The following is a 12,061-nucleotide window of genomic DNA, read 5'->3' on the forward strand; positions in this document are numbered from 1 at the left end:
CAAAGATATAACTAGTAAGTGACGATTTTTGAACTGAGTTTACATGAAGCCTTCCGAGGATGAAAAGCTTATGAAAGATGATCCCCAACACCTAGTCTAAATTAAATAAAGGTTGCTGCTTTTTTTTTTTTCATGTCAAATATGCCAAGAGACATACGTGGTCCTCTATCAGTAGAGTTAAGAAGTGAACTCTGCTTTCCCTTTAACAAGAAGACTGTCAATAGTTCTTTTGGTTTCTCTTTGTGAAATAAAAATTTCAATGTTTTTCCTAGATATTGGAGGCTAACAATGCCACATATAAATTGCCTTTCATTCCATACACGTTTGAATTTATTTGAGCAGAGGAGCATGGACATAAAAGTCTTGATTTAATATACATTTTAGGATATATAGCTATTAATTCTATTATACTATGCCAAGGTGAGGAGTTAGATGACTCGTAGCCAATAAGGAAAATGTCACTATACAATCCCACAGAGATAAAATTGAAATATATGCTATAAAAGAGATTATTTTAGCTCCAGAAGAAACTGAACATATCCTGGTGCTTTTCAATACAGAGTGACTTTCACTTCACCTTTGTACACAGAAGTTCAGAAATTAAATATTTTTCCAGACAACTTGCTTTTTTGCTGTGAGCATGTCTCTCAAGCCTGTCATTACAAGTTCTCTTATATTTTCTATTATAAATGTCTTCAAATCCCAAACTCTGTAATCTTGGCATGACTCATAATGACCAGATACCTGTAAAAGAAATCGCAGGGGAACCATTTCTGTCCCTGAACTTCCACTCAGCTCTTTTTTGTATCTGTACAAGATACAGAGCTGAACATGATCTAACTCATTATTACAATTCAGCCTCAGCATAAGGATCCCACATGGTGGGAATACTCATTCGATTTCACTGGCCACTAATGGAAATTGTCATGAGAGCATTGGAGAAGAGGCAGTTCAGCAGGTTGGGCTCCATATCCTTTAACATGCACACACACACACACACACACACACACACACACTTTCTTTCACTTCAGCTCCACTTGGCCCACCCCCCGCCCTTTTTTTTTTTTGAATCATACTGGAAATCTGCCTACTACTTCTTTTGAACAAAATGTTCTGCCACTTTAAAAACACATATGTTCTAAAACCACTGTTCTGAAAGATGAGATATAATGCCTTAGTGCTGTCTTCCAACTTAAAACCACTACATTTAGAGTCAAATTCTCAATAGGAAATACTGTCTATCAACGAAGAGAAATACATAGAAGGAATTAGTTCATCAAATAAAATGCATTCAAAACAAGTGAAATTAAAGGGCAGTACTTAGTCTTTCAAAACTCTTTATTTCTTATTTCTGAGAAACATGATCAAGGAACCCCATTAAATCTTAACTCAAAGTGTCTAAATAAAATTCTTTCTTTTTTTTTTTTTGCGGTACGCGGGCCTCTCACTGTTGTGGCCTCTCCCATTGCGGAGCACAGGCTCCAGACGCGCAGGCTCAGTGGCCATGGCTCACGGGCCCAGCTGCTCCGCGGCATGTGGGATCTTCCCGGACCGGGGCATGAACCCGTGTCCCCTGCATCGGCAGGCGGACTCTCAAGCGCTGTGCCACCAGGGAAGCACTAAATAAAATTCTTTGCATGAATTTAAGATTATGTAAGTGTAAAATAGTCAGCTCATAAAATGTGTCTGCACTTTCCAGGGTTCTGCCCTTGTACACACATAAACCCACAAGAATGGGCTGAGTCCAGTGGTCTCAGAGTTATCTGCCTTAAATGTGTGCCTCGGGTTTCATTTTAGGTTCACTCTGTTTGGATGCTGCCACAGCATCAGTCCTCTTAGGGAAAGCTGCCCTTGGAAATGGCAGGCATAAATCAACTTGAAAATACTGACAATGTTCATGCCAATCACTGTACAGAATCAGATTCAGCAAAGAACTTTGAAACAAAATCCACTTTATTCTTATCCAAAATGAATGTGATATCCAATAAAAATAACTACTAGAGCATCACAATTTCAAAGTGCTCTTTCATTACCCACTAGCTCATTTGGTTCTCTGAACAGTCCTACAAGATGAGCACCATTTCACTCATTTTATATTGTATTGAGACTAGGAGAAGCAGGAGACTCATTTGACAGAAACTCAGATTTTTCAGAATCCAAATTCCCCAAAGGGAACAAACTCACCTCTGATTTAAAGTTCGACATTCTTTGATTCAAGGGCAGTATCAGAATTTTGATATGTTATGAACTCTATAGGCAAAAGTTCCCTCTCTTTCAGTGTATTTCTTTGACATATTGTCTACAGAAGAAAGAGAGAGAGAGCATTTTGATGTGAAGGTAGGTGAACATTTCAAGTATGTTCTTGGATCCATGAAAATTTTCACTAGTTTTTCCCATTATTTATTATAAATGGAGTCATGTGACTATGAATATACAATAATAACACTGAAGGCATCAAAATGCTTTCAAAATGCAATACAAAAGACTGGGGGCACAAGTGCTATTGCAGAATTATGGCAATTAAGTCCTTAAAAGCAATCTTATTTCATTCGTGGTGAGCAACAATTCATCTGAGCTGATTTATGTGACTGAGGAAGAAAAAGAACCTCGTCTCAATTTAAACTCATAATAGATCTTTTGACTACATTGACTCATATTTTCTAATTAGTCACTAGAAAGTTGAATTCAACTAATCAAGTTACTAATCTGTAATAATGGTCAAAGTACTTGTGTGTGACATCAAACTCACACACTTAAAACAAAAAGAACCTAGAAATTAAATATCTAGTACTCAACTTAAGAGCTTGGTGAGAAATAAGTTTATTTTATTAATTTACTTTTTTATACTTTTGAAGACGTGGCATAGGTACAAAATAATAGGAAAACTTCAAACAGTACAAAACAATACACAGTAAAATCTGAATGTCAGATCACTTGTCTCCCATTCCCAGAGGTAACCACTGTTAAGTGCTTCTTGTTTATCCTCCAGACATAGTCTATGTATAGATAAACATATATATGCATGTGTGTATATTTCTTTTCTGTTTTTACACAAATGAAGGAAAAATATACACATTATTCTACACCTCATTTTTTGCCCTTGTGGTTTGTCTCAAAGGTTAGCCCATGTCTACACATACGGAGCTAATTCACGCTTCTGAACAGTTGCATAATGCTGTTTTTATGGATGTGCTATCCATGAGATGTGCCCTACAGATGGGCCTTTAGAGTTTTCCCAGTCTTTTGCTATTATTTGAAACAATTCTGTATTCAATACCCTTTATGTACATATATAAGTGTATGTTAGAGATAAATTCATAAGATAAATTTTTGACTCAAAACCTGTTACTTAACTGGGAATTTCTGACATTACTTAATGATTTTAACAGAAAGCTACTCAAGAAAGATTTATCATCATTAAGAGGGAAAGGAATGTTAACAATCACAAGACTGTTAATGCTCTTCCTTTACAAACCCTACATTGAAATGAAGTGAAAGTTTTTATTAAGGAGTGGTGTGTGTGTGTGTGTGTGTCTGTGTGTGTGTCTGTGTGTGTGCGTGTACGCGCGCAATGTTAGAAGGTCAGAAACAAGAACGGGGTAATTTCTATCATTCGAGGTCTAGTTACTCATTAAGACCTCTGGGAGAAAGGCTATCCGAAACAGTAATCCACAAAGCTTCTCCCTTCCTTAAGGCTTTATCTCTCTCACCACCTCTGCTGAATGCTGGTGTGAAGTGGCTGAAATGATATGTGCTATAATAGATAGATAGATAGATAGACAGATAGATCTCCAAATCACAAGCAGTGGTCTGTGCAGAGAAAAACTCCCTCATCCAGATCTGAGACTTATTCCTGAAGGGTATCCCTGGAGTCTTGAGAAAAGATAAGAAGAAATTAGACATATCTGACACTTCTCCATCTTAGGAGGCAATTTTGTGGGCAGAACCAAACTTTGCTATAACATCCCACTGCAGTTGTGAAACTCTTTCAGCTTAGCTGAGAACCCCCTTAATTTCAAGTTGCTCAAATAAAGGAAGGGTCTGGGTGAGCATAATGTTTGCATGAGATAAAATGTAAAACCCCATCTATTCTTTCTTCTCAGAAAAAAAAATTAAAATTACCCAGGATATTTTTCTAGCCAACTGCCAAAAACCTGAAATGGAGTTGTTTTTGTCTTGCTCTTGATGGCTGATGCTGGCTTCCTTCGAGGCAATTCAGGACAGCATCTGGCTTACCTCATGTTCCACTGAAATACAGGTTCTGAAAAGCAGCCTGAAGATGACATTCTGGAAAGAGGAACTATGTTCTGTGTGGTGGGGAGGCACTGGGGAAGTGGGAGCACGGGGAGGTGGCAGAGCCGTGTTAATGCAAATGTATTCCCCGGGCTTATTTGCTGGCAAACCGAGTGGACACCCAGCTATCTGAATCTGGGCCAGCGAGTTTGGCACATCTTCTGCTGGCAGAGCACGAGCCCAGCACAGCATCCTGCTGCTGCTGGCATGTATACAGCTGTCTTTCTTCATCTGACTCTCCACCACAGCGGCCGGCTCAACAGGTGTTGCCAGGGACACAGTGTGTTTGGCAGCTGTCAACTTTCAATAATCATCTCTGTAGCATATCCTTTTCTACTCTCCCACCCCAGTTCTTCCCCCCTTGCCACCACCTTCAAAGCTCCCAGCACCATTTGGGCCTTTGCGAAGGGCAGAGTGAGGCAAAGATGCTGAACAAGGCGCATGGTCATCTGGAGGGTAAAATTCTGCCTGGGCCTCGACCGAAGTGTAATAGGATTTTTATAAGATATAGGCCTTTCGTGTGCATCCGATTATCCTTTTTTATTCCCCCTTCTGAGGTAAACTGTTAACCCATTTTTTCCTGACCTTTATTCCTTCCATTTTCTATTAGTCCTTTCGAATGCCAGCTCCTCTCCTTACAGCTGTGAGATCTTAACCGTGTTCTTTAACTATCCAAGCCTGAAAAATGGAGATAATAATATTTGCTGCCTATACCAATGAGAAAACGGAGGCGAAATATTTAACACTATACGTTAGTGATTCCCCTCCTCCCAACTGCTCTGAAGTTCCATCCTTAAAAGCCCTAGGCTTTAATGACTGCCCTTGAATTCCAAAGATGTGAGGACTTGCTCTGTTCTGGGGCTTCTTTCCCATTCTTATCAAAGGTAGAATCAGAAAACATACTGGCCCCTTAAGTTCTGGGGGAGATGCCAAATAGATTTTTTTTTAAGGCAGGGATATACAGTTATTTATTACAGCCTTATTTATAATTCTAAATATTGGAAATCCCTAACTGTCCATCACTGAGAAATAGATAAATAAATGGATGAAGAAATATGGCACTGGTAAAATTAATTAATTAGATTAGTCATGAATAAATTAACTAGATTATTTATGTAAGCACATATAGTCCTTACTATATGTCCGATGATTTCTTTTGTTTTTTACTTAATCTTTTTTTTTTTATAGAACATTGGCTGTATTCCCTGTGCTGTACAATATATCCTTGTATCTTATTATATTTTTTATACAGCAGGTTCTTATTAGTCATCAATTTTATACACATCAGTGTATACGTGTCAATCCCAATCTCCCAATTCATCCCACCCCCACCCCCACCCCCCCGCCACTTTCCCACCTTGGTGTCCATACGTTTGTTCTCTGCATCTGTGTCTCAATTTCTGCCCTGCAAACTGGTTCATCTGTACCATTTTTCTAGGTTCCACATATATGCGTTAATATACGATATTTGTTTTTCTCTTTCTGACTTACTTCACTCTGTATGACAGTCTCTAGATCCATCCACGTCTCAACAAATGACCCAATTTTGTTCCTTTTTATGGCTGAGTAATATTCCATTGTATATATGTACCACATCTTCTTTATCCATTCGTCTGTCGATGGGCATTTAGGTTGCTTCCATGACCTGGCTATTGTAAATAGTGCTGCAATGAACATTGGGGTGCATGTGTCTTTTTGAATTGTGGTCTTCTCTGTGTATATGCCCAGTAGTAGGATTGCTGGGTCATATGGTAATTCTATTTTTAGTTTTTTAAGGAACCTCGACACTGTTCTCCATAGTGGCTGTATCAGTTTACATTCCCACCAACAGTGCAAGAGGGCTCCCTTTTCTCCACACCCTCTCCAGCATTTGTTGTTTGTAGATTTTCTGATGATGCCCATTCTAACTGGTGTGAGGTGATGCCTCATGGTAGTTTTGATGTGCATTTCTCTAATAATTAGTGATGTTGAGCAGTGCTTTTCACGTGCTTCTTGGCCATCTGTATGTCTTCTTTGGAGAAATGTCTATTTAGGTCTTCTGCCCATTTTTCGATTGGGTTGTTTGTTTTTTTTAATATCGAGCTGCATGAGCTGTTTATATATTTTGGAGATTAATCCTTTGTCCATTGATTCGTTTGCAACTATTTTCTCCCATTCTGAGGGTTGTCTTTTCGTCTTGTTTATGGTTTCCTTTGCTGTGCAAAAGCTTTTAAGTTTCATTAGGTCCCATTTGTTTACTTTTGTTTTTATTTCCATTTCTCTAGGAGGTGGGTCAAAAAAGATTTTGCTGTGATTTATGTCAAAGAGTGTTCTTCCTATGTTTTCCTCTAAGAGTTTTATAGTGTCCTGTCTTACATTTAGGTCTCTAATCCATTTTGAGTTTATTTTTGTGTATGGTGTTAGGGAGTGTTCTAATTTCATTCTTTTACATGTAGCTGTCCAGTTTTCCCAGCACCACTTATTGAAGAGACTGTCTTTTCTCCATTGTATACCCTTGCCTTCTTTGGCATAGATTAGTTGACAATAGGTGTGTGGGTTTATCTCTGGCCTTTGTATCTTGTTCCATTGATCTATGTTTCTGTTTTTGTGCCAGTACCATATTGTCATTATTACTGTAGCTTTGTAGTATAGTCTGAAGTCAGGGAGTCTGATTCCTCCAGCTCTGTTTTTTTTCCCTCAAGACTGCTTTGGCTACTCGGGGTCTTTTGTGTCTCCATAAAAATTTTAAGATTTTTTTGTTCTAGTTCCGTAAAAAATGTCATTGGTAATTTGATAGGGATTGCATTGAATCTGTAGATTGCTTTGGGTAGTATAGTCATTTTCACAATATTGATTCTTCCAATCCAAGAACATGGTATATCTCTCCATCTGTTTGTATTGTCTTTAATTTCTTTCATCAGTGTCTTATAGTTTTCTGCATACAGGTATTTTGTCTCCCTAGGTAGGTTTATTCCTACGTATTTTATTCTTTTGTTGCAATGGTAAATGGGAGTGTTTTCTTAATTTCTCTTTCAGATTTTTCATCAATAGTGTATAGGAATACAAGAGATTTCTGTGCATTAATTTTGTATCCTGCTACTTTACCAAATCCATTGATTAGCTCTAGTAGTTTTCTGGTAGCATCTTTAGGATTCTCTATGTATAGTATCGTGTCATCTGTAAACAGTGACAGTTTTACTTCTTCTTTTCCGATTTGGATTCCTTTTATTTCTTTTTCTTCTCTGATTGCCAAGGCTAGGACTTCCAAAACTATGTTGAATAATAGTGGTGAGAGTGGACATCCTTGTCTTGTTCCTGATCTTAGAGAATATGCTTTCAGTTTTTCACCATTGAGAATGATGTTTGCTGTGGGTTTGTCATATATGACCTTTATTACACTGAGGTAGGTTCCCTCTATGCCCACTTTCTGGAGAGTTTTTATCATAAGTGGGTTTTGAATTTTGTCAAAAGTTTTTGCTGCATCTATTGAGATGATCATATGGTTTTTATTCTTCAATTTCTTAATATGGTGTATCACATTGATTTGTGTGTATTAAAGAATCCTTGCATCCCTGGGATAAATCCCACTTGATCATGGTGTATGATCCTTTTAATGTGCTGTTGGATTCTGTTTGCTAGTATTTTGTTGAGAATTTTTGCATCTATATTCATCAGTGCTATTGGTCTGTAATTTTCTTTTTTTGTACTATCTTTGTCTGGTTTTGGTATCAGGGTGATGGTGGCCTCATAGAATGAGTTTGGGAGTGTTCCTTCCTCCACAGTTTTTTGGAAGACTTTGAGAAGGATGGGTGTTAGCTCTTCTCTAAATATTTGATAGAATTCACCTGTGAAGCCATCTGGTCCTGGACTTTTGTTTGTTGCATGATTTTTAATCACAGTTTCAATTTCATTACTTGTGACTGGTCTGTTCATATTTTCTATTTCTTCCTGGTTCAGTCTTGGAAGGTTTTACCTTTCTAAGAATTTGTCCATTTCTTTCAGGTTGTCCATTTTATTGGCATAGAGTTGCTTGTAGTAGTCTCTTAGGATGCTTTGATTTCTGTGGTGTCTGTTATAACTTCTCCTTTTTCATTTCTAATTCTATTCATTTGAGTCCTCCCCCTCTTTTTCTTGATGAGTTTGGCTAATGGTTTATCAATTTTGTTTATCTTCTCAAAGAACTAGCTTTCAGTTTTATTGATCTTTGCTATTGTTTTCTTTGTTTCTATTTCATTTATTTCTGCTCTGATCTTTATGATTTCTTTCCTTCTGCTAACTTTGGGTTTTGTTTGTTCTTCTTTCTCTAGTTCCTTTAGGTGTAAGGTTAGATTATTTATTTGAGATTTTTCTTGTTTCTTGAGGTAGGCTTGTATAGCTATAAACTTCCCTCTTAGAACTGCTTTTGCTGCATCCCATAGGCTTTGGATTGTGGTGTTTTCATTGTCATTTGTCTCTAGGTATTTTTTGATTTCCTTTTTTATTTCTTCAGTGATCTCTTGGTTATTTAGTAACGTAGCGTTTAGCCTCCATGTGTTTGTGCTCTTTACGTTTTTCCCCTGTAATTCATTTCTAATCTCATAGCGTTGTGGTCAGAAAAGATGCTTGATATGATTTCAATTTTCTTAAATTTACTGAGGCTTGATTTGTGACCCAAGACATGATCTATCCTGGAGAATGTTCTATGCGCACTTGAGAAGAAAGTGTAATCTGCTGTTTTTGGATGGAATGTCCTATAAATATCAATTAAATCTATCTGGTCTATTGAGTTATTTAAAGCTTCTGTTTCCGTATTTATTTTCATTTTGGATGAGCTGTCCATTGGTGTAAGTGTGTTGTTAAAGTCCCCCACTATTATTGTGCTACTGTCGATTTCCTCTTTTACAGCTGGTAGCAGTTGCCTTATGTATTGAGGTGCTCCTATGTTGGGTGCATATATATTTATAATCATTATATCTTCTTCTTGGACTGCTCCCTTGATCATTATGTAGTGTCCTTCCTTGTCTCTTGTAACAGTCTTTATTTTAAAATCTATTTTATCTGATATGAGTATTGCTACTCCAGCTTTCTTTTGATTTCCATTTACAGGGAATGTCTTTTTCCATCCCCTCACTTTAAGTTTGTATGTGTCCCTATGTCTGAAGTGGGTCTCTTGTAGACAGCATATATATGGGTCATGTTTTTGTATCCATTCAGCAAGTCTGTGTCTTTTGGTTAGAACATTTAATCCATTCACGTTTAAGGTAATTATCGATATGTATGTTCCTATGACCATTTCCTTAATTCTTTTGGTTTGTTTTTGTAGGTCCTTTTCTTCTCTTGTGTTTCCCACTTAGAGAAGTTCCTTTAGAATTTGTTGTAGAGATGGTTTGGTGGTGCTGAATTCTCTTAGCTTTTGCTTGTCTGTAAAGCTTTTGCTTTCTCCATTGAATCTGAATGAGATCCTTGCCGGGTAGAGTAATCTTGGGTGTAGGTTCTTCCCTTTCATCATTTTAAGTATATCATGCCACTCCCTTCTGACTTGTAGATTTTCTGCTGAGAAATCAGCTGTTAAACTTATGGGAGTTCCTTATATGTTATTTGTCATTTTTCCCTTGCTGCTTTCAATAATTTTCTTTAATTTTTGCCCATTTGATTTCGATGTGTCTCTGCATGTTTCTCCTTTGGTTTATCCTGTATGGGACTTGCTGCGCTTCCTGGACTTGGGTGGCTATTTCCTTTCCCACATTAGGGAAGTTTTCGACTATAATCTGTTCATATATTTTCTCGGGTCCTTTCTCTCTCTCTTCTCCTTTGTGGACCCCTATAATGTGAATGTTTTTGAGTTTAATGTTGTCCCAGAGGTCTCTTAGGCTGTCTTCATTTCTTTTCATTCTTTTTTCTTTATTCTGTTCTGCAGCAGTGAATTCCACCATTCTGTCTTCCAGGTCACTTATCCATTCTTCTGCCTCAGTTATTCTGCTATTGATTCCTTCTAATGTAGTTTTCATTTCAGTTATTGTATTGTTCATCTCTGTTTGTTTGTTTTTTAATTCTTCTAGGCCTTTGTTAAACATTTCTTGCATCCTCTAGATCTTTGCCTCCATTATTTTTCCGAGGTCCTGGATCATCTTCACCATCATTATTCTGAATTCTTTTTATGGAAGGTTGCCTATCTCCACTTCATTTAGTTGTTTTTCTGGGGTTTTATCTTGTTCCTTCATCTGGTACACAGCCCTCTGCCTTTTCATGTTGTCTATCTTTCTGTGAATGTGGTTTTTGTTCCACAGGCTGCAGGATTGTCTGATGATGTCTATATATTAACTCATTTCAACCTCATAACAACCCAGTTGGTGGATACCATTATTATCATCATATTTGCTGATGAGGAAGCCAAGCATGGAGAAGCAGAGCCACATATATATATATACATATACACACATATGATCATAAATGGATCTCACAAACAAGGTCAAGTGTAAAAAGCAAGTTGAAAAAATAATACATGCATCAAAGAATTGATGTAAAGTTTAAAAATACACAAAGGAATATGTTACTTATGGAAACGTATGTATCAAAAATTATGCAAACAAGGAATGAGAGAATATACCCCAAATTCATGTTGTAGTTGCTTCAAATGGGGGGGAAGGAGGGTAGGACTGAGAAGTACACAGGGGAGACTCCACTTTTATCTGTAGGGTCCCATTTAGTTAATTTTTAAAAGGACATGTTAAAATTAGATCACTCTGGTTAATGCATATAATGTTTTAAAACATATAATGTTTTTAAGTATATTTTCTGCTGTATTTTGTGTTTTGTAAAACAATGTATATACAGAAAAGGACATAAAATATATTTACAGGGTTTCACAATCATTATTAAGCAAAAGTCATGTGACCACCATTCAGGTCAACAAAAGGAATGAAAGGGCTCTATAGCAGCTCTGTGGACCCTTCCCCAATCATAACCCCATCCAGCATCCCCCCTCCACCCCCTACAAAAGGAATCTCCATCCTGAGCTCTGTGGTGCTCATTGCCTATTTCTCCCCTACAACTCTACCACCTATGTCTGTATCCTAAACATCAGAGTCCAGCTGTCCTGTTTCTGAACTATAACAAGTGGAATCATGAAGTACGTATTTTTTCACGGCTGCCTCTTGCTCAATGTTGTATTTGTGAGATTTATCTGCATTGTTCTTTATTCAGGGTTGCTGAATAGACTTCCACATTTACTTATCATACTCACTCTTTTTTTTTTTTTTTTGCGGTACGCGGGCCTCTCACTGTTGTGGCCTCTCCTGTTGCGGAGCACAGGCTCCGGACTCACAGGCTCAGCGGCCATGGCTCACCGGCCCAGCCGCTCCACGGCATGTGGGATCATCCCGGACCGGGGCACGAACCCGTGTCCCCTACATCGGCAGGCGGACTCTCAACCATTGCGCCACCAGAGAAACCCTCCTACTCACTCTTGATTGACATTTGGGTTGTCTTCTCTATAATTTGCAAGCTCAAAAGAAAAGGCAGCTGTTGCATCCAGCAGATACCCAAGAATGAGTATCTTCAGATTTTTCCTTGGCCTTAATTTTTTTAACCAAGAAACATATTTTCCTTTGGACTTATTATTGCTTTATTTTCTTTAATTTCTTCTTCACTTCCCTAAGTCAACAAGTTGCTTTTCTTTGCTACATTATTTGCCTTTACACCGTGAAGTATTGTCATACAGAATGGTATCGTTGAGGCCATAATCTAACTCAAACCCTTTGTTTTACATTTCAGAAAACAGGCTTTTGTGCCCTGCAGCTCATTTTAAAAT

This window comes from Globicephala melas, chromosome 2, assembly GCF_963455315.2.
Source record: "Globicephala melas chromosome 2, mGloMel1.2, whole genome shotgun sequence".
Taxonomy (NCBI): Eukaryota; Metazoa; Chordata; class Mammalia; order Artiodactyla; family Delphinidae; genus Globicephala; species Globicephala melas.